The sequence below is a fragment of the Vipera berus genome, assembly GCF_964194415.1.
Source record: "Vipera berus genome assembly, chromosome: 1".
In the NCBI taxonomy this organism is placed as follows: domain Eukaryota; kingdom Metazoa; phylum Chordata; class Lepidosauria; order Squamata; family Viperidae; genus Vipera; species Vipera berus.
In genome coordinates this window covers 149,257,482-149,281,633 of record NC_138202.1, presented here as the reverse complement: position 1 = coordinate 149,281,633, position 24,152 = coordinate 149,257,482, and positions in this window count along the sequence as shown.

The following is a 24,152-nucleotide window of genomic DNA, read 5'->3' as shown; positions in this document are numbered from 1 at the left end:
AGAGTAGAGTAGAGTAGAGTAGAATAGAGTAGAATAGAATAGAATAGAATAGAATAGAATAGAATAGAATAGAATAGAATAGAATAGAATAGAATAGAATAGAATAGAATAGAATGGAATGGAATGGAATGGAATGGAATAGAGTAGAGTAGAGTAGAGTAGAGTAGAGTAGAGTAGAGTAGAATAGAGTAGAATAGAATAGAATAGAATAGAATAGAATAGAATAGAATAGAATAGAATAGAATAGAATAGAATAGAATAGAATAGAATGGAATAGAATAGAATAGAATAGAATAGAATCCTTTATTGGTCAAATGTGATTGGACACACAAAGAATTTGACTCCAGTGCATAAGCACCCAGTGTACATGCAAACAACAAAGTGATATAATCATAAGATACCAATAGGAGAAGGTAGTAGAAAAGATGACAAAGATAATAGCAATACAGACATACTACATGCGTAAATATCCTTACACAGAAGACAGTTCTGTAGTAATTAGGTGTTCAGCAGAGTGATGGCATGAGGGGAAAAAACTTTCTTTGTCTCTAGTTGTTTTGGCATGCAATGCCCTATAGCGGCATCCTGAGGGAAGGAGTCGAAGCAGTTTATGTCCAGGATGTGAGAAATCTGTAGATATTTTCTCAGCCCTATTTCTGACCCATGCAGTATGCAGCTCCTCAATGGAAGGCAAGCTGGTTTCAATGGTGGTTACAATGATGGAGGAAATGGAAATGCTTCTTGGGGATTTAGATGGTTTAATGAAGCTTGGTTCTAGTGAGAAAGCAAAACAACTGTAGCATAGTTGCCTCAACTACTCTAAATGATTTAATTTGAAAGTCCTTGAAAGTTAGAGCCTGAAATAGAGAAGCATTAGTTGAACAAGTTTCCAATGAGCTGTCAGTTAATTGTGTGGTTAACAGGAAATGATCACTGTCAGGCTGGATATGAATTTTAAAAGAGCTAACATTAATTAGATTTAAGGATACTATGATGTAATTGATGGTCCCGATGCCAAGACTACCCCTGACTGTATATTCTCTGTTCAGGTCCCCCTTGACAGATCCATTTTAAATAAAATGATCGTATTTTAAAATGTTTGCATCAGTTGCCAACCCTGAGGGCTTGAACAGACAACACATTTAACGCATCCTTAATCCAGTGAGGAGAAAGCTTGCAAGGGTACTTTTCTGTTCCACTTCACAATTGGTCTTTTCTGATTTTCATGAGATAAGCCCAGCTATGTGGCTTCTCTGCTGTATGCTTTCATTCTGTCTAAGCAATGCCTGGGCTTCTACTGGTCAAAAGGGAGATTGCCAGCATGTCCTCTTACTTCTGGCCTCTGATCACTGCCTTCCACAACCATTTGAGCATCTCTGAGTCTGAGGAGAAGCCAGGCCCTTCTAGGCAGACCAAATACCTGGAAGTCAAACCTTCTAGGTCAGGCATGTCAAGCTTGCGACGTCACGTGACGTTGCATGACATATTGGGACTTTTTCCCCATTGCCGGCAATGGGATGGGTGCTGTTTCGGTGTGACGCATCCGCCCTGCAGGCCAGCAGTTTGACATGCCGGTTCTAGGTAAAACAGACCTCGAAGTCAGCCTTTCTAGGTAAAACAGTCCTAGACACCAAAGTTATGAATATTAAATCTAATTTTATTAGAGGGTTATGGTAACAGAAATTTACAAATCTGAATGTGCTGCCGCCTCCTCCTTGCCTTTATCTGAAAGAGAACTAAGGATGTCAGGCCTGAAATGATTTTTCAAATTCTGTTCCTGCTGTGAGCTGTTGAATGTTTCTTTGGCTATATCACTCTTTCTCAAGGTTATTTTCACAGGCCTTTATAGGAATGGGGCATATCCACATAAAGCCTAACCCCGTTATAATTTGTAAAATAGGTTTCTCGGCATTTCTGATACTGTAAGTGGTGCTGTGAGGCAATGGTTTGCCAATTCCTCATCTACTTATAGAATTGGTGGATACCGACATTTAGGCCAGATTGGAGAAGACCAGTCAACTAATGGATTTTCTCCCTTCCCTACTGTGGAACAGTGAAACACTAGACATTTTTAAAGAGGAAAAAAATAGAGAAAACTGACAAGAGTCCTGCCAGTTTCTCCTTTAGCACAAGTGACAGGGAAAACAGTTAACATTGATCTTGATTTTATTTTATTTTTCTTTTAACCAGTCCTCTACTGGATGGAAAAATATCAAACAGAAAGAGAATTGAATAAAGAACGCTTCCTAGAAAAGGTCTATGAATGGAAAACGCACATCCTTCAAGATGTCCCCTCAGTCATTGGTGCTTGCTTTGTAGTCACAGTTGTGAGGGATAAAGAATCAGAGAAGCCATCAATCAAGAGTCATGGTAACCAGTATCTGGAGAAAATATTTATTCATTTAATAAATATTTATGGCTCTCCATCCCATATACACAACTCTGGGCAGCTGACAATTAGAAAGAAAATGAAAACAGATAAAACAACATTTTTTTTAAAAAAAATCCATTATTAGTCTAAAATAGCCATTGAAAACATTCATAATGTCTCACATTTAAATTAACCATAAAATGAGCTTACCCGTACTGCCAGAATCCCAGGCTTGATGGCCATGCTAGGTTTTCAGTACCTTGTGAAAGGGCAGCAGGATCAGGGCAAGTCTAATCTTTGGGGAAAATGATGTTCTGGAGAGCAGGTGCCACAGCAGAAAAGGCTCTCAAATCCACCATGGCTGCGACCGGTCCACCAAATCAAAAAGTTTGGGGACCCCTGCCCTAGATGATAAGACTTGGAGCATTTCTCTCCTGCCAGATCTAAAAGACATCAGTGGTGGGAGACGATCCCATAAGTAATGGGAGTAAGCAAAGTAAGTAAAGTAAGGTCCAGAATCATGCCAAAACTGAAGAATGGGCTGAAATCCCAGCAGCAACTCCTTAAACCAGGTTCCTTTTGCAGTTCAGCAAGGGAGATGAGGAACAGCCCTAATTTTTATTTTAACTAGCCCCGTTTGACAGTGATATCCAGGGGATTCAAGACTCCTGCTGTTGCTGCTGGAATGGCAATGGATACTGTAGGCACTTTCCCTTTGAACATAAATGTCTTCACTCACAGAGCCTTCATATACACAGCTGTATGTGTGCTGGTTCCATGCCTTGATCCATAGGGTTCAGAGGGAAACCAAAGTGGTGTTTACTGCAGGTATGATAGGTTTACAGGTTTATATAAAGTAAACTTTTAAGTATAGGTTTGAAGCACCATTTCAAACTGAGTGATATTCTGGAATTCGAAAGCTCACCTGGAACTGCATGCAATTTTGGCATTTTGTGTTCTTAATTTATATCCTGGTGTGACTATTGTACTAAGGTACCTTTGAAAGTATTCAAGAGCTTTGGCAATGGTGCAGGATGTGATACTGCTAGACTGTTAATAAGAAGCATGCAGCTTACCTATAGACACTGGCAAGGGATGTGCTATACATTTGCTAAATATATAAATGAAAAAAAACTTTAGCACCTCTCTGAAGTATTAAAGCACACACTCTATCTTCAAATGTGTTGATGCAAGACCAGCCCACCTCAACCAGCTCTTTGCTTCTGGCAAAATAGGTTTGGGACATATGAACCAAAGAGTACAGAAGGACTAAAGAAGTGATGATTCTGATCTGATCAGTCAGTGTCCTTTCCCAAGATATGGTTCAGTGTGATAAGGTCATTTCAAACCATAAATCAAGGTCCTGTACAGTCCTTCTGATTAAGGATTACAAATCCTACTCATTTGGGGACTACTTATTTTAAAGACTACATCCTCTTGTATGAGCCTGCCCAGATTTTAAAATATTCTGAAGACTCTTCCCTCTTGGTCCTGAGACCAATAAAAGTTGAGTCTGATGGAAAATTAAGAGGTGGATTTTTCATTGCTTGTTAAAAGACTTACTCAACTTCCTTGCAGGAGAAATCACATTAATTCTTTTTTTCCCCCACTTCTGGCTGAAGCTCAGGCCTTAAATTTTGGTCTCTCCAATCCTAGTCCAATGCTTCAACCACTACAACACCTTTTCCTTCGGCAAGAAACCAAGTGGGTCATTTTCATCACATTCTCTGTGAAGGAAAGTATCAGTGTATTTTCCATGCATAACTTATATTATACAGTCATAACACAAAAGATGCAGATTTTTAATTTGCCAATCATAATGGAAAACTACGGTTCATTTACTTCACTTTCTGTATGTTCTTGAAGTCAAGACCTTATACTATTTCTTCTATAATGAAATGCTACACACATTAATATACCAAATGTTAAGGTATCCTAGCAACATGCTCCAGATAAACTCATCTCTTCTTGGGTCCTTAAGACAACCTGCAAAGCAATTTCTGACCCAAAGGTAAAAGCCTGCTCTTAGAAATATATATTTTTGCAATATATATGCATAAGCATTGCACAGAAACAATTATTTGATGAATTATTCAAATGGATTTTGTTTGCACTTTTTTTCTCACCCGAATCTTTCCCCTTTTCTGTGGCCTTTTTAATATTAATAGGTACTCAAAAGGCTGATCTAAAAGTGGCAACTGTGATAATTCAGCATTAAGGAGAAGAGGAAAGCTTTAGTCCAAAGCTGCCAGGTGGAATTTCCTTCAAGGTGTAAGAGCTCTGATAGTTATACTTAGTTATACTTAGAGATGCTAAATGGAGATGACAAGACGTTCCACATACAAGCTGATCTATACAATGGATGGCTAGTTTCTAAAGGTCCTTGTCTACACTGAAACACATGACAAGGATATTGTTGGTTGGGCATATCTCTGGCTAAGGAGAAGTGGAGAAAATTAGGCACTGAGAGGATCACAAGGGTGAGTAGCTTGTGTGTCACACTTGAAGGACCTTAGTGGCAGGTAGCTAAGGGGAAACAGGACAGGGGAGGCACTGCCAACTTCTGTGGATGGACCAATGCACACGCCATACTGAGCAGAGGAGAAGAAACGACGAGGGGTATCACCCTTGCCATGCTCACTCCTTTAGTTTTTGTTCCAGCCAAAACCCTACCTTAAATATTCTGGGTTTCCATCTTGCCAAAGCATAGTTCACTTGTAATGGTTCAACAGAACTTCTGAAACTTTGGGGCTCAAATGCAATTTCTATTTCATGCACAACCCTAACATCAAACACGTCATTGGCTACAACGTATGTGCATTCTCGAGATAGCACAAAAATACATTCACAAAATAAAATAAGGCTGTACAATCAATGCAGTTAAAATCAATTTTAAAATTAATTTTATTAAATCAGGTAAAAGCTTGGCAAAATACCGTTTTTTCCCATTTTTCCAAAATATCAAAAGTGGTGGCCGAATCCATCTTTGAGAAAACCTTCTCTGTTTGGAAGCCTCCAGGCAGAAAACTGTCTTCTGCATATCAGACAGCCAAGCTGATTTTCATACCATTTCTTTAACCTAAAATGAACCCAGAAACCTATCTGTATCAGCCCACTCAGCTCAAGGTCTGTAGCTCTTATCCTGACAGATCATTATTACTCTTCTTAGAAACACCAAAGAAACGACAAATTACATAAATTGGGGTTCTCAAGTGAGACGCTGATGCATTTGAGACAGGATCAGGCAATGGTAGCTCTTAAAGAAAGAAACCTTGGCAAAGAATTAAAAACTGCATGTACCAAGATGTTTCTTGGAGCTCAAATGGGGAGGGAGGTGGAAAAGCAAATTCCACTTTTTAACTAGTAATATATCTGGTCCAACTTACAAATAACAAACTTTGGAGAGCCTTTACACCACTGTGATTTAACATCTGACCATCAGCAGTGTGGAGGGTAAATGTCTCCAAATGCCTCATGCTGAAAGGCTTTGATCCTGCAAAGAAGGGAGCCCTGAATCAAAGGATCGAGTCCTGCTGCACCTGTACTGCAGTTACAGATAGTTCTCATGTAACAATGGTAATTGGGACTGGGAATTTCTGCAAGTAAACATTGAAAATTCCATTGCCATTGTTAAGCAAATCAGCTCAGATCATTAAGCAAGGATATCAGGTGGCTGCCATTTGCAACCTTCTGCCAGCTTCCCCATTGACTTTGCTTGTAGGAAGCCATGAAGGTCACAAATGACAATCACTATAACCAATGTAAACAGAAGGACCAGTTGTAACAACACTTATTCAGCACCACTGTATATTCAAATGGTCACTGAACAACTGGTCATTAAGCAAGGACCACCTGCAGTGGTGGGATTCAGCCGATTCGCACTAGTTTGGCAGAACCGGTAGCTAATTTTTTGTTGCCCAGACCCAGAATGGACTTCCGGAAGCAGCATCCATACGGAGAACTGGTTGTTTACATATTTGAATCCCACCACTGATCACCTGTATTACTGAAATACCCATAATGTGTTGATAACACTACTTCTTAGTCCATTTCCAGGTTAGACAGAGAAATTCCATGGGCAGCTTCTTCTGGCACATTACATCCCAAGATAACTCTTGTAGCTGCAGAGTTTACATTTGTAGCCTGCAGAATCTATGCACTGTTGGCAGCAAAGTAGGCTAGGCCTGACTACAGGTTCTTTTGTCATGTATATCATACTGCAGTTTGTATTACATGCTGGCATTTTTCTTTCTCTTTTTTTAAATGAAATCTGAGTTAGTGACCTGTAATAGAGTTTGACTTGATTTTATGTCTATGTACATCAACACACAAACATTGTCTGTCCTGATTTTATAGGATTAACACCCACACAAACGCTATGGATGAGCAAGACCACATATTTTTTATCATTGATTCTAAAAATAGGAAATATAGCCTGCCTTAATTTACATAAACTCAATGCAACATAATAATTGTGTTGCATTAGGGTGTCAAACTCACCACATCACATGATGTGTTTCAACATATTGTGACTTTTCCCCCATTGTCGGAGCTGGGGTGGACGTGGCTTTGGCATGACGCATCCTGCCCATGGGTTGGCAGTTTGACACTCCTGCATTAGAAGAACGGGTCTTCTAGCTCAACCATGTTCCTTCCAAAAAAAAGGCTGATGGAATCTACCCAGCCCCTTTTCACAAGCTAGTCATTCAATGATTTCTTCATCCACAATCATCACAAAATTATGTAATTCAAGTTATAATTTGTATGAACACTGAAACTGTATTCCTATGCAATTTAATATGTGAATTGAAAGTGGAATACCATTCAGTATTGTGAATGGGCCTTATTAAAAGATTTTGCTACTCAACCTTTCCTAGGTTTCTTTTGGAGGTTTCTCTAACGTTCTACATCACAAGGTCCTGGTGTACCTGGGTACCAAAGCCACTTCTGATGGTTCTGAATCCACATTGAAACGATCAAGGGAGGAAAATGTTTATGTAGATTCTGTGAACCAGGTCATGGTTGTCCCAAAGGTCCTTTTTCAAAAGGCAACTGAACTTCATTTTTTCCCCTTGAAAATGTTTGTTTCTAATCCAAGAAGCTTCTTCAGTTCTGACTGAATGATGGAGGATGGAAGGGCCAACCAGATGACTGCAAGGGATATAAATCATTCCATCCTCCACCCTTTAGTCAGAACTGAAGAAACTTCTTGGATGAGAAGCAAAACATCTTCAAGAAAAGAACAGGTCCAGTTGCCTTTTGAAAAAGCACATTTGGGACAAGGGAGGAAAGCCTAGGATTCCTTGCCATTACATGGTATGATGGTATAATGTGTCTCATCTCTCTGAATTAAGAAACACTCCAGTGGGTGGGATTCAACCAGTTCGCACCACTTCGGCAGAACCAGTAGCTAATTTTTTGTTGCTCAGGCCCAGGATGGACTTCTGGAAGCGGCATCCGTTTGTTCACATATTTGAATCCCACCACTGAAACACTCCCATATTATACTATATGTAGTGTCCTAAAGCGAAATGGGCAAAATTCTAATGCTACCTGTACTGGTAAGCGAGATCAGAAATATGAGATTAAACCCAGAATTATCAGGTAGAATATCTATGTAATGAGACTGTCATATAGCAATAGTGACTCCTCAGTAATACCTCCCCAAGTTCCCCCTGAACTGAAAACAGGAGGCAAAACCAAGTAATTCCATTTATTAAGTTCAAATCATTCAAAATAAAATAATAAAAGGAGGGACAATATGTTGAACAGAATTGTCAATAACCAACATTAACACTGAGTGACTATTATTAGGAGGTGCAGTCAAATCAACAGCACTCAGGATAAGATGGAGTGTAACAATCGTATCTCCCTCCTTCCTATCCTTGATATCTATTAAAGTATTAGTTTTATATACCACCATAATCTCTCACGCTTCCAGGCACCCAACATTTCATCTCATGCTTCCTACGATTTTTTCCCCTTCATTATTTTTTTTCTTTTCCATAAACACACAGTTGCCTAATGACCAAAGGCATTTAGAAAGCTCATCAAGATATGTATACAGTATCTTGATGTTTGATCGTTAAAATTGGTTTATGAAGGCCAAAGAGTGTCACAGCCTTTTCTTCTCTGAACAAATTCCAATTTGACAGACATAATCCTTTCCATATCAAGGTGCCACTGACTAGCAAGATGGGGCTTTTGAACGACGCTTCTAATATTGGGCAAGGAAAGAGATCTGCTTTTCTTAAAGTTGCATTGGAGACCTGAAATTCTTATGGACTTGTGGAAAGATCTCCACAAATAGCTGATGGATCCTTCTGAAAAGTGTAGCAGCAGGCTTTTCTTGTCACACCTTAAGCCAGCTAATATGGACAGGAAAACATCTGATCCAGCATAAACAGCCAAAATGTAGCTATTAGATGTGCTAATCATTTGGGGTTGAGCCTAGAAATGGATGAAGGGAAAGAAGATTATTTTATTTATACAACTAGAAATTATTTCTTGTATTCATGCTTTTATTTATTTATTTATTTTTGAGCAATCTTTTTTACAATCTCTCTCACGACATCCTAATGAACATTATTTTAACAGACAGAAAAGTATGCTTAAAATAGATTATCCTTGGTGAAGAGTACTTAATTAGCATAAGATGGGTTTTATTTCTATGCTATTGAAAATGATAATAAATGCACCCAAAGGGTTTTTCTCCAACAAAAAAAGCAGTATTGCATTTGAAGTTTGTTTTCATACTGCTAATAGCCATATGTTATTCTTGCCCATTACTGATAAAAATAATTCAAAAATACATTTTGGTTGTAATAGTATACCTGCTTATCAGAGAGAGAAAAACCTCTACTGAACACAAGTGGAGCTAGAGTATCTGTGAGCAAACAAGTTACAAATTCCCTAAAGAGCTATCTTTTTATTATTGTTTTTTTATAAGTTTAAACTGTGGCTTGATTTTTAAAAAAAAAAATATGCAAAATCCAGAGATATTTACCATAAAATTATTCATGGGAAATAATGAATAGCTACAATGCAGCAAATGTTGCATTTATAATAATAAAGTGGTAAATAGATTGTATTGATTCTTTAAATTAATCTGTTGAAATGTCACCATGTTTATCCACCAGGAAGACCACATCCACCCCCCCACGCACCCAAATAATTATCTATGAGTTGGGAAGGTATTTCATCTTATATTCACTGAGAAAAACACAATGTGCTATTGAAAACAAAGAAACAGAGGGAAGTAGTGTTGACGTTGCTATTAAAAGTGTTAAAAAAGAGTTTGTAGGAAGAAAAGTCTTCATCATGGTTCCATCCAAGCCAGGGATAAACAACATGGCGTCTGCTTTAGGAAGAAGGTTACAGTTTATTGCAGAGGTAAGCCAGACAGAAAGATGGTTCCAGCAGAAAAAGGACTGAGCACATGTAGGGAGTGGGTTTTTATACCCCCTGGAATCTTTGGAGTTATTTCCTCTTTCAGGCTTTGTATTTCCTGTGTCACGTATTCTAACCTGAGTCTGGGTGTGCCCTTCTGGTATTCTTGATCCAAAGGTCTTATCCTGCTTTCCTGGGGCTGGGGTATGTACATTTTTGGTCTTTGTCTTCCTAAGCTTCCAGCTCCAACTTTCCTCATGGCTGACATTTGCATGTCTATAGAACTGGTTTTCTGCTTGGGGGAAGGAGACCTGGGACTATTAAGAAAACTGGGAATGCTTTCCTGGTCCTTCAGTATCTTTTTAGGAAATATATTGTTCTGCCCTTTTTAATATTTTCTTCTCTGGGGAGCTGACTTCCCACAAGTTAAAAGGGACTTTTAAGATTAATCCATAGCTGGGGAGAAAATTGTAACAGGCCTAAACAGGCCTGCCTTCCTTCCTTCCTTCCTTCCCTCCCTCCCTCCCTCCTCTAAATACGGTAAGTGGTGATTATTTGGGGTAATAGTTTTGAATTTCTTTTTGTAATGTTTAAATGGTAAGAGAGGGGTGAGGGGAACATAGACTAAATGGCAAAGGGGGGCTATATATGTAGGTTATTAGGTCTTTTGCTAATTTTTATGGGATTCTGGCTGACTAATAAGGAGAGTTGAAAATTTAGAGATGACTTTATAAAAAAAATGGGGTGAGGTATGACGAAGAGACAGTGATGCGGAAGTTACTTTTAGATTTCTTGTGAGAAACTAAGAGAAGTGTAATTTTGATTTTGGGATTTGATGATTAGAATTATATGGGATACTAGAAGTAACGTAGACTGTTGTTAACTTTAGAGAAAGAATTGGATGTATATTTTATCTAAATCTAAGGAAAGTCAGAAGCATTTTCCTTTTTTTTTGGTGGGAGAACTTTTATCTATCTGGGGTTTGTTTTTTTTGTTTATATTTCATTTTTCTAAACCACCCATCTCCCTTAGAGAGAAAGGCTCTGGGCTGCGTACAATATAATCAACATATAAACAATGTCTAAAAATAATTTTAAAAGTAATTTAAGATTATTATTTTTTAAAAAAAAATAATAATTCTGCTCAGATACGATATTCCTTTATGTGGTAGATGGCAAACAAATGCAGGTATCCCTGTGTAGGTGCTGCCAGTCTGACATTATAATCATCCTTTCAAAAAACAAATGTCATAAATAGCCATTTTATTCTGAAAAAAGACATAGTATCCTTTTCCAATTCATCTTCCTTATTCAAATTAATTTTTTAAATGTGATTTTCTTCAATTGCCAAACCACGAATAAAAAGTAAATAAACAAGAAAATGTGGCCCTGCAAGCTTGCACGAGGGAGCACAGAAGACCACCCAACTGTGGGGCTGGCTGAAAGTCCCCCCCTCCCCCGCCTGCAATAACTAATGCTAAATGGCCATCTTGGAATTTTTTTATCTTTTGGAAATTGTAAAAATGGTTTGAATAAAAAAGATGAATTGGAAAAGGATACTATGTCTTTTTTCAGAATAAAATGGCTATTTATGACATTTGTTTTTGAAAGGATGATTATAATGTCAGACTGGCAGCAGTCTGACAGAATTATATCAGTTATAAGTCCTCAGTTTACCTCAGTTATTCTGGGCTTGTTTTCTTTAATTGCAAAGACAGGCAACAATAATTAATATTTGGAAGAAGTGAAAAGAATTAAAAATAAGGACAAAAATCATCCAAGAAATCAGAACAAAAGAAGCTTTAAAGTGATTGTCAATCAGCAGGGCCTTGACAGTAGAAGGTACCAGAGTTATAAAATTGAGGACTTTGGCAGAAATATAATGGCCTACTCATGTTAAACACAGGGCAGAGAAAAGCCATTTAGAGCCTCAAAGTGGCATCAATTCAGTGATGAGGTTTAGACACAGAGTTTCTTGATTTCAAAGTTAGGATCGAGAGGTGAGGAAAAGTTCCTTGAGTTTGCCTATCCATAGTACCTTTATTATTTAGAAATACTTGATATTAAGCACTTTGTCCACAAAGAAGCTAACCAAGAATAAGCACAGTGACATACTCCAATGGATTCTAAACATTTTATCACCTTCAGCCGAAGGCAGAGAATTATGGGAACTGGAGTCTCAAATATTTAAATGGCATGCAATCAACCATACTGATTCAACACAAAACTGAATTCTGCAATCCTACTTTGTGAATTAAAAAAAATCAATTTCCACAAGCATTTCACATTCATGTATGGTGACAATGTGAACTCAGGAGAATGTGATTGGGGAAAGCCGGAAAATCCATGGTGTTTTCTATGAACTGGGTTGAAATGGGCCATTTGACATCTATAACTAGTTAATATTACTTTAGTGAGATATCATGATCAGAAGGAAGCTAAAATAGAAGAAAGAGGTGACACAAGATGCAGTGCAATGAGTACAATTTTTTCCAGATATTTTCATCAATGCCCTTGATTTTTTTAAAAGGGAAATGTACATGAACGGAGAATTGTAGAATTCTTGCATAGCAGTTTCCCAAATGACTGTTTCATGAATTATTTTAGATACTAACCACATGAAGCAGACTTAGTCATCTTGTTCTCCATCCAAAGCAGTGACTCAATTTGAACTTAGCTTAGTGTCAGTCTCTTTCTCACTGCCCTCACCCACTTAAGTAACTCAGAGGATTTTGTTTGTAAGAAGTGCCTGATTCATTATAGCTACTATAGCCACTAATGTTGGCTGTGGCCTTCAAAACTCATATGACTACTAATAAATTTACAAATATAGTGCCCTTCCTTTCAATGGACTCTAAGGTGGTACACAATAATACAAAATATTATAGACAATTTATAAAAAACAATGTATTGTAAGGCCATATTATACCTCAAGAACTGGAGTAAATATGGACCAACAATACTATCTCAAAGAAAGCATTCCTGCCTTTAGTCTAGAAGTGAATCTCAACTAAACAGAGGTTCTGCTGGTCAAAGTTCTGCCCCTTTGGAAGTGTTTCATGCTCTCAATGATTGTACTTTAGTTTAGGACTGCTCCTGTACTTTAGTTTAGGACTGCTCCTGAACCGACTGCTCTAGAAATGAAATGAATAGTGATGACCAAGAATATTTTTAGGGGGGGGGAGTCTGGATTTGATAAATTGCCTTCTCTTTATATCCCTCTAGTGATAAGCAGCCTTCATCATCAGTCCATAAATAGCTTCTGAATTCATGTCTATTTGTGGTTCTGCGTGCCTCCTGTCCAATTCTTAGAGTCAGGTAAACTCAGGAAAAAAAGGATTAATTGGATATCTGTGAAGATCTCTACTGCTAGTAGGGTACTGTAACAGAAACTTGAAAGTCTGCCAAAATCGTTTTGCAGCTAGTTATATCTTGTATAATTAAAGGAGGGTTACTCTGTGTCTTTTTCACATGTCTTCCTTCCTCCCTCCTTCCCTGGACTCACAAATCTTTTCTATAATGCTTGGGATCTCTTCTCTGTGTTCCCAGAGTATGTCTGACATTCAATCACAGTTACCTCTTATCTTAATTGTTGAAAAATGGTGCCCTGTTTCCCTAAAAATTTTGTAACACGTATACAAAACCCCATTAGTGTAAGCTTTATAACCAACTTAATCTTCCTTTTTTAGGAAAAAAAACACCACCCACACAAATATACATATGAGAGAGGGGGAAAAAAATAGAAAATCATGTCTGAGCCAAGACTAATTGTCAAGTTTGCTAATTCGTAGATTGCTTTTCTTCGCAGGACTATTCACACAGAAGGCTCTGGTAGGGATACTTGTTTCAAAACTCAGATTTAAAAAATTCTAGTAAACCTTCTTAAAGACCTAAAGAAGAAGTTGCCATGAGAAATCAGTGCGGAAGATGTGGAAGATTCTGTGGTTTTCTTCTTTTATTTTGTACAAACGTGAAAATGCATTTATTTAAGCAGTTTGTTAGGACCTGCACTTTTGAAGGGTTAAAATGCCAAATTCAGTGTGGCATTAAATGTAAAAAAAAAATCACAAGAGAATTTAGCATTGTATACAAAGTGTAATCTGTTCCTATTTGCATGAACCCAGTGAAAATTTACTGTTTTTGCAATCATGAAATGTTCATATTAATTAAGTTATCTACTTTCTAAGGTAAATCACCACTGAAGTTATCTTCTTCTATTTTTTCAAAGGACCAAAAATAAGATCCTGTAATCTTGTAAATCAGAATTTGGTTAGCTTCTTAGTGCCAGAAATAATAGTAATGATGGTTTGTGGTGGGTGTATTAGTTTTACTAAAATAGTCTTATAAAGATGAGCATAGGAACTTATTGCTCCACCTTATCATGAAATCCAGAAGAGGCTGTATGGGTTTTGAACAGATTCGCTACTTCTTATAAAATACATAAATTAACAAACCTAATCTGTAAATAATTGGTTTAATAATTGCTTAATTCTTTTGAGACAAATGCCCTCATGTCCTGATGTGCTGCCTCACTGTGGTGGCTGTCTATTCCTAGGAGAGATGACTAAAGAATCCTGAAAGTGTTTGCCAAAATTATATATTCTTAGCCAGGTTATTCAAGATGTGAAGGTCATCCCAGCTGCCCAGCTAAAGCAAGCAGGTATCTATATTAAAGAATCTTGGTATAGGAAGATCCTAGAGGCAGATGATTCCTTTAATGACAATGACAAAAATATCATTACATATTGTGTGGGAGCAGGCAATGACTACCCAATCCTATATTTTACCAAGGGCTCTCCACGCCTTGACAATATAAAGTGAGGGTGTAGCCATGAATGATGAGCCCTTCAGACTGTATAGCACACAAGGTAGTTGAGGATATTTTTAGAGTATCTTTGACAGGACTAGATAAAAGCTTTCTGGACATCCAGTTGCTGATATTGCCATGCAGTAAAAGAAAACCCAAAGCTGCAAAGACAGAATTGTAATGGGAGTATGAAAATAAGAAACATGAACATAAAAAGCTCAAGATACTGACAAGATAAAATGAACTGACTACAGATTGACATCCTAGCCACTGGCAAATTGAAATGGATAGTTTCAATCAGAATTTCATATTGATTGCTACTTAGAACACACACACACACACACACACACACACACACACACAAAGAACAATGCTAGTTTTAAAGTCAAGAAATATATACCAAGAGGAATACTTGGTTACAGTGCCACCAATGACTAAATCAGGCTTCAATTTTGCAGACCATCCTTCAGCATGACAGTTCCCCAAATTTATGCTCCAACCGTTGATGCAGAAGAAGAGGAGATGGATGAGTTTTACAGTATGGTGAAGCTCAATGCAAAATCAACAGAACATGCAAGAAAGATGTGCGACTTTTGGGTGGAAACTGGAATACAAAGTTGAAAGTATTAAGGGGAAATTGTAGTTAGCCTAGGCGACCAAAATGAAATATAACAACTAAACAATTTCTGCAAATCCAGTAATTTCTTCATTGTTAATACAGGTTTCCAACAATCAATATGACAACTGTATATGGGGATATCATGACATGAAACTCCAGTTGAGTGTATTATTGGGACAAGGAGGCAGAAATCTCACATACAGTATAACAGCAAAGACAGGACTAGGGCCTGACTGTAGAACTACCCGTGTGCAACTTCCAAATCAAGCTAAAAGAGAAGAACAAAGTCTTTCATTTCATCTCATTTCATTTGTCATTTTCACTGACAATTCCAGGATTTCATCGCAAGCTGAGGTCGGAACTGGGCTCCAGTGAATGAACACGTGATGACTTGTTCACTACAGATCTTCATGCCCAGCTGCTGTTCCTCCTTTGCAAAGCCCAGCTGACAGGACATGGCTTTCTTTCCAGCTGAGGCCAGGCCTTTGCGTACTGGTTGCTTTTGCTTTGCCCATTACCTTGGTCACTGTTAGCTTTCCACATAATCCATCAGATATACGGTTATTGTAAAGATACACCGAGGAGGTCAAAGCATATGTGCTGTACATATTTCCTCTGAGGAAAATAAACACTGGATCATCAGAAAGAAAACAGGAGCAAGTTGAAGGGAAAAGAACGTTAAATACCTTCTTCCTGAGCTGGTCTGCTTGTTCTGAGAGGTTCTCTTTCTGAGATGAGGTTTTTTTGTATTATTTTTACTTATTTAATCCTTAATAATATTATTGGAATAAATGAAATACTTGGGGTATATATCACAGCATCGAATGTGAAATTATATAAAAACAATTATGAATTGTTATGGCATAAGCTGACTTTGTAATAATGCCGCTTGGGAGGGGGGAAAGCCCTAATAAGCAGCCATATACACAGAATGAAGGCTATTGCTAAGCACATTGATTTGTGCTTTAGATTGTAAGCCACCCTGAGTCTTCGGAGAAGGGCGGGATATAAATGGGATTAAAAAAAAAGATTGATAGTTGGAAAAAATTACAATTGTCTTGGTTGGGGAGAATAGCAGCCGTGAAGATGAATGTCTTACCAAAATTTTTATTTTTGTTTCAAATGATACCAATACTTAAGAAAGATGCAAATTTAAATGAGTGGCAAAAAGGTATTAATAAATTTATCTGGGCAGGGAAAAGACCGAGAGTAAAGCTTAAAATAATGCAAGATGCACGTGAGAGAGGGGGTTTGAAGATGCCCAATTTGAGATTATATTATGATGCAGTTGTGTTATCAACAATTAGTGATTGGTTCAATTTAACGGATGAAAGAATATTGAATATTGAGGGGTATGATTTATTGTATGGATGGCATGCGTATTTATTTTATGACAGAAAGGTGGATAATATTTTTAAGACTCATATTTTAAGGAATGCTTTGTTCCGAGTTTGGAAAAAGTACCAATATATATTAAATAATAAAATACCTATATGGGCAATACCTAGACATGCAATAGGAAATATAAATGTGGAGCAGAAACAAGATGTGATTACTTCTTAGGATGGAAGGGAATATTTTGAAACTGAAACCTCTAAATGTTTTAAAGGAAGAAAAGATAGTACAGACTTGGTTTCAGTTTATACAATTACAAGCTAGATGGAAAGAAGATCAGAAAATTGGTATAATAAAAGTTGATGAAAATTTGATAAAGCAAATTAGAGATCAAAGTCAATCGCATATAAAAAGATTATATAATGCTCTTACAGAGGTTGATTCAGAATTGGAGTTAGTTAAAGATTGTATGATAAAATGGGCTCAGAATATTCAAGAGCCCATAATGATGGATACTTGGGAAAAAATTTGGGTTAGAAATGTAAAATTTACAGAAGCACAAAACCTAAGAGAGAATTTTTATAAGATGTTTTATAGATGGCATTTAGATCCTAAAAAGTTAGCATGTATGTATCCAAATCAACCACCTAAGTGTTGGAGATGTGGTAGTGAAGAGGCAACTTATTATCATATATGGTGGACATGTAAAAATGTTAAAGCCTTTTGGATAAAAATATGGTGGATTTTTCAGAAAGTTTTTAAGAAAAAAATAAGATTTACTCCGCAGCTATTCTTATTGGGGATTATTTCGGATTGTACTGTTATAGAAACTAAATTAATGTTACACTTAATAACGGCAGCCAGACTTTTGGTGGCGCAACATTGGAAAAAAGAAGATTTACCTACAATAGAACAATGGATACTTAAAGTAATGGACGTAGCTGAAATGGCAAAAGTTTCAGCATATTTGAAAGAACAGTCACAAGAAAAATATATGTTGGAATGGAAAAATGGATTGATTATATTCAAAACAAATATGGGACTAAAAAGTTTCAAATAGCATATAAATAATTCTTAACAATTATAGATGTGTTATTATAATTACTTTAGTTTTGTTATAAGGGAGTTAAAGGGTGGAAGGTTTGTTAACGTTGTAATAGATATTTAGCATATGTTTGCATAAGATTGCTATATGTAATACCCTGTATTCTGCTTTGGGAAGTCCGGGGGGGAGGGAAGGGGAGAGGGTTGATGGGGAGAGGGGGGGGTTATTATTAAATTTTTGTAAAACTTTTAAATAAAAAAATATTATTGGAATAAATGAATGAATGAACCTTTATTGTCAAAGTACAACCATGTATACATTGAGATTGGCTGAGCCTCCCTTCGTGCCCCCCCACCACAACTCACAGTGACAATAAATCCACCATCTTGTTAAACCATGTGAGCTAATTGCTCAACACACCAGCCTCACAAGTCAATCATACATAAAGTTATTTCCCGTTCAAGAGCCTGACAGCCCATGGATAGAAGCTGTTCTTCAGCCTGTTGGTACGGCTGGCTATACACCTGTATCTCCTACCTGATGGTAGGAGAGTAAAGAGGTACCAACCAGGGTGTGAGTCATCCCTGAGAATTTTCCTCACTCTTCCAAGACAGCAAGCCCTGGCGATGTCATCCAGTGGTGTCAGGGGACAGCTCACAATGTTTTGCACTGTGCTCACCACCCTTTGTAATACTTTCCTATCCGCGGCTGTCAGGCCAGCATACCAAACCACAACACCATACGAGAGGACGCTCTCTATAGTAGACTGGTAAAAGAGGGTCATAAGCCGTTGTTCTACCCTGTTCTTCCTCAAAACCCTGAGGAAGCGGAGTCTCTGTTGGGCCTTTCTGGCCACCTGGATTGTATTGACTTTCCAGGTAAGATCTTCACAGAGGTAGACTCCCAGGAATTTAAATGAGGAGACTTTCTCCACACACACACACACACACACACACACACACACAGACCCGATGTAAAGTGGGGCAGGTTCCTCTCTTTTCCTCCAGAAGTCTAGCACCATCTCCTTTATCTTGCCAACCTTCAGTTGCAAGTTGTTCTCTAAACACCATAAGGATAGTTTTTGTACCTCCCTCCTGTACGCTGTTTCATCTCCAGAGTTAGCTTATGCCTTTTGATATTGTACTAAAATAATTGGAAGACAAGCCAACATCACTACAAGATCCTTTTAAAATTTATTCTTTCAAACTCCTTTACAAAAATGCTTCAGCCTTTTCCTTGGCAGCAACTTCATGTTCACTAAGGATGATATTAATCAGATTGAACTCTGATTTTGTTTGAATCTTTTCAAGTAAAACAGACCTCAAAGCCGTCGACATGGGAATTAGTCTTTGGTTTGATTCTTGAATGACATAGGGTGATTAGTTTCTTCCACTTTCATTTCGTCTGGTCCATGTGCATATGTAAGGGTCCGTGTGTTTGGGAGAATGCACATGTATGAAAATGACTTTTTATTCTGCAACACTGAAAGCCTCCGGCAAAGGTATTCTCAGATGTGCCTTTTGCCTTATTTTTTTAGCAATAGATCTCGTAATAGGCAGTCATCCATCCATTCATTATTTTTAATCACAGTGAATCTTTCCTCTAACTACTTTCCCTAAAGCTTGAGATGGTAGCAGCAGGAAGCAGTTCTATATTTTATGAGGCTCCCTTTACATCTACAAAAGATCAAGAACAGGAAGGCACTTACTTTGAAAGGGCTTAAACAACCAACACTTGGTGAGTGCATTGTTAGTGAGATGTGTTATACATGACTTAGTAATTCTAGCAGTGCTATTTCTCTCCTTCTATTACTTTTGTTCTGCAATTTTGAAATCCATTACACCTTGCCATTTGGACTGCAGGTTTCTTTTTCTACCCTTAGGGCTGGAGACCCCTGGTAAATGCAAGCAATTTGATCTGAAATAAAAAAAATACTTTAGACACTAAATATAGCTCCTAACACAATCATAAATCTTCTATCTCTCCACTCAGAAGTAAATTCCTTGAGTTCCACTGGTTTATTGCCCGACAAGTAGGTAGCACAATGGTGTAATAATAACAGTGACAAATATTGCTACTTAGATTACTACTCAGTTGGAAGTATCATTGAGTTCAAAGAAACTTCCTCCCAGAAGGTGTGCCTTCAACGGGAAGCCGTGGGTTTCAACTCTGTTCCATGGACTTACTTTTCTAGAAAGCAAGTAGCATAACTGAACACAGAAAAACTACTTCTGAGGAAATAGTTATTACTGTACTTTGTACTTAAAAGAATGTTTCCATCTCTGTTCCTCAAAGATACTTTGTCTTATCTGTGTGGATGATAGTTGAGTACAAAAGAGATTGAGTTCTTTTACTTAAAACATTTATATAGATTTCTACCTGCCATAGCTAGTTGTACCTTTGACTCAAATAGTCCGCAGCTTGCCACTATTCATTTAGTGATCCATTTGAAGTTACAGCAGCATTGGAAAAAAGTGATTGACCACCAGTTTTCACGTTTACAACTGTTTCAGCATCCCTACAATCACTTTATCAACATTTGGGTGCTAAGCAACTAGCATGTATTTATGATGGTTATAGCATCCTGGGTATCCTGAGCCATGGTGACGCAGTGGTTAGAATGCAGTATTGCAGGCTAATTCTGCTGACTGCCATCTGCCTGCAATTTGGCAGTTCGAGTCTCACTGGCTCAAGGTTGACTCAGCCTTCCAACCTTCCGAGGTCAATAAAATGAGAACCCAGATTCTTGGGGGCTATATGCTGACTCTGTAAACTGCTTAGAAAGGGATGTAAAACACTGTGGAGAAGTATATAAGTCTAAGTGCTATTGCTATATGTGATTGACAGCTGCAATCTTTGCAGCTGCCTTCCAACAAGCAAAGAATGGGGAAATCCGGATTCATTTACCAACTACAGTGATTCAGGTAATAGCCATGGCAAAAAGGTTGTAAAATTGGGCACAACTCAATTAACAACCACCTTGCTTAGTAACAGAAATTCTGGTCCCAATTGTGATCCTAAGTGAAGGACTACCTATACCATAATGCCAAGTATGTAGTTCTGTGCTAAATAATTGCCTATTTATGGGTGCGCAAGAATAAGCGAGAGAAGTACCCCAGCAAAAATGACAGCATACTAAAAATGCTCAGAGTGGTCGAACAGAGCGTAGATCCTGCATGTGGGAAAACCAATGATAACAGGGGAAAAAACAACTTAACCAGACCTTTCTGGTTTGCAAACAGTTGCTACCATTTTCTATTGAAAGTTGAACTCTGCAATTATCCCAAGACCTTGTTGTACCTAGGAATTCCATAGGGAGCATCACTAAGTGCGGCAAATGAACATTTCCCCCCCCTAACAGAACATAACTGCCCAGACGAGGAACATTTCTTGAATTTTGCAATTGCAAATTAACATGCTGAGCAGATGATATTGTGACCAGCTGATATTAATGGTATTAATTACAGATACCTGGCAGTGGCTTTGTTGGCATAATAAATATGAAGGTTTAAGTAGAAGTTTTGAGTGTTCTTTTTAAGTTCGGGTTGAGGAGGACTGATTCTTTCTTTCTTTCTTTCTTTCTTTCTTTCTTTCTTTCTTTCTTTCTTTCTTTCTTTCTTTCTTTCTTCCTTCCTTCCTTCCTTCCTTCTTTCTTTCTTTCTTTCTTTCTTTCTTTCTTTCTTTCTTTCTTTCTTTCTTTCTTTCTTTCTTTCTTTCTTTCCTTGCATCGAGACAGTATGGACGCTTGGTGATTGTCTGGACAAGTTCCTACAGTTTTTTTGGCAAGATTTCTTGGAAGTGATTTGCTATTGCCTCTTTCCCAGGACAGAGCGAGAGTAACTGGCCCAAGGTCAACCAGCTGGCTTTGTGCCTCAAGCAGGACTAGAACTCACCTCGTTTCTAACCTGATGTCTTAATCATCACACCAAACTGGCTGTCCTGCTACTCTTACATCTTTATATATTTGCAAGCAGCATTCCTTCACTAAAACTTTTGAAATGTGTCATCTTCTGTGTTGCTTCCCAAGGGCAGTTGGATGTGCTTGTTTAGTCCATAGTATGCATCAACTACTAAAATTAATGAATGATATGTGGATTCAGAGAAGTATATGCATGCTTGTGTTGTATTGTTCATTGGGAGAAAAAGAGGACAACCAGCACTAAGATCCATGAACTCAATTACAGTAGTGAGGAGTGTACTCTTGCGTCTTAAAAGGCCAGATTAGAAGATCTATGTGATTGCTAGGAGTCAAAAACACAACTGGATGGCATATAATCAATTAATCTACAAATACAAAAGTTATCACAATCCCTATGTGGCATCCACTATCCTTTACTATGTGCTAAATGTTACATTTATAACTCTGATGCATACAGAGGACTCCCAACATAAACACAAGAAATTAAATCAAACCACGAGAAATTAAATGAAAATTAAAACCAAAGATAAATAAATTTATACTCCCTTAAAAGCATCAATTAGTCCGCTATTACAAAGACAATCTGAAGAACTTGGATGTGATTGTTTTTTTCCTGCTCATATTTATTCTCCTTTTCACTGATGTTCTTTTCACATGGATGGACTACGTAAAGGCAATGTTTCCATTCTACTTCAACAATTAGTGATGGCTTTTTGAATGAGCAATTTAGAATAATTAAATCCTTGTGTTTGCTCATGTAAAAAAATGAATACAAGTTTTAAAATTCTTAAACCTTTTGTTCTGGACAGAAAACGTAACAAAAACCCATGCTTGTGTTCTAAGTAAAATATTAGTAAAAGATCAAGGATTTTAATGCTTTTGTTATCTTGGTGCAATCTTCCTTTAGAAGGTGTTCTGGGACTTAAATAGGGTTCTATCAAGGAGTCTCAGGATATCTTGAAGGACTTATGGAATACAAGAGCAAGATGCCATGATGTAGTACCCTTGACCTTGGTTGCTAGCAGCTATGAAATGCTTATAAGACAAAGACAGTTGAGAAAGTAGGGATGCAATTACTGGGAAAGATGAAAAAGGAGGCTCTGGGTAGGATTCATCAAAGGCATATGTAATTCAAGAAAAGGGATAAGCAGGAAGCCAAAGAATGGGGTAACGGGCTTGAGGAATGTTTTTTATGTAGTCAGGGCGTGTGAGAACTCTGTGAGCTGATTAGGTAATGTGCTAACTTCTGATTGGATGCTTTTGTTCACAGTAATTTGTGTGTGTGTGTGTGTGTGTTTGTGTGGAGATAGAGAGAGAGAGAATGTTTGCTTCTTTGTACTAAGAAAGCTAAGATTATTGTACTGTACCTATTTTGATCTGATATATTTGACTCTTCAGATCAAAAGATCCAACTGACAGATTCAAACAGCCATCCCTCACTCAAGATCAGAAGAAAATTCAATTACTCTTGGTGTCAAGAACACAAAGGCTCTAGAATTCTACTGGGTCTGGATTTGTCCTTAACAATGTTCTCGTGGATCAAAGTAAGATTTAGAATAAGAAATAAATGCCAGGTTTTCAATTTCATAGTCGAATAAGAATTTGAACTTGGTTATTCCTGACCAAGCACATAATTATCCACCATGTAATGTAGAACTCACAACAATTTGCATTTGATGGTCATATTTAATATTTGGAAAGTCATAGTGGGCAGGGTGGTACAGACAGAGGGAGCTAATCTGGCTGCATTTGTTTTGCAAAGTTTCTGAAATAAGTTTAGAGACAGGTATCAAAAAGCCATTTTAAGCCTATTTGGTGATTTACATAGGCCAGACATGTCAAACACAAGGCCCGGGGGCCAGATCCGGACCGCGAAGTGGTTTCATGCGGCCTCCAAAGCCATCCTGGAAACAGTGAGGGAATGGCCCCCACCTCCTTGGCCCTGGCCCAGAGACCCTCCTTCTGCCAGAGACCCCCAGATCTGTCCCACTCCTGCCCAGGCCCCCATAGGCACCCTTGATGCGAACGATGGAGAGCTGGCCACGCCCACCCAGTAGGCCATACGCACTCTAGCCACGCCCACCCAGTAGGCCACGCCCACCCAGGCCACACCTACCCGGCTCCCTGAGGGCAACCGTAATGCTGATGCGGCCCTCAATGAAATTGAGTTTGACACCCCTGACATAGGCCCATGGCTGACAGAAGGGGGTACAGTCCCCTCCTATTTTTTTCTGGCCAAATGGTACTGTTCTGTTCCAGCCTACTACTGGCCCTGCAGAAATGTCAGGGACAACCCCTTTTCAATAGTCAATAGGCTGAAAGTAAGCCAACCAAATTTATTTACACAAAGGAAACGAAACAGATCCAAAACAGAGCAAAACAAATACTAACCACGACTAAATCAGAAGCTGTTCAAACGGTTGCCTTCAGCAACCAGCACCTCCCACACATTCCCCTTTTAAACACAGTTTCAAGGCGTGGCTTCTCTTTGCCTCCTCCCGAGGTGTCTCATTGCCCTCCTTTGTTCACTCCTGCTTGTCTGCCTCCTGCTTCGAGCGTCCTTGAACAAAGCCAGCTGTGAATTGTCTTCGTCCAAGCTTTCAGGCTCACACAGCTGGGTCTGAGGAGGAACAACATGGGAGGGGCCTGGCTGAGAGCTCTGCGATGC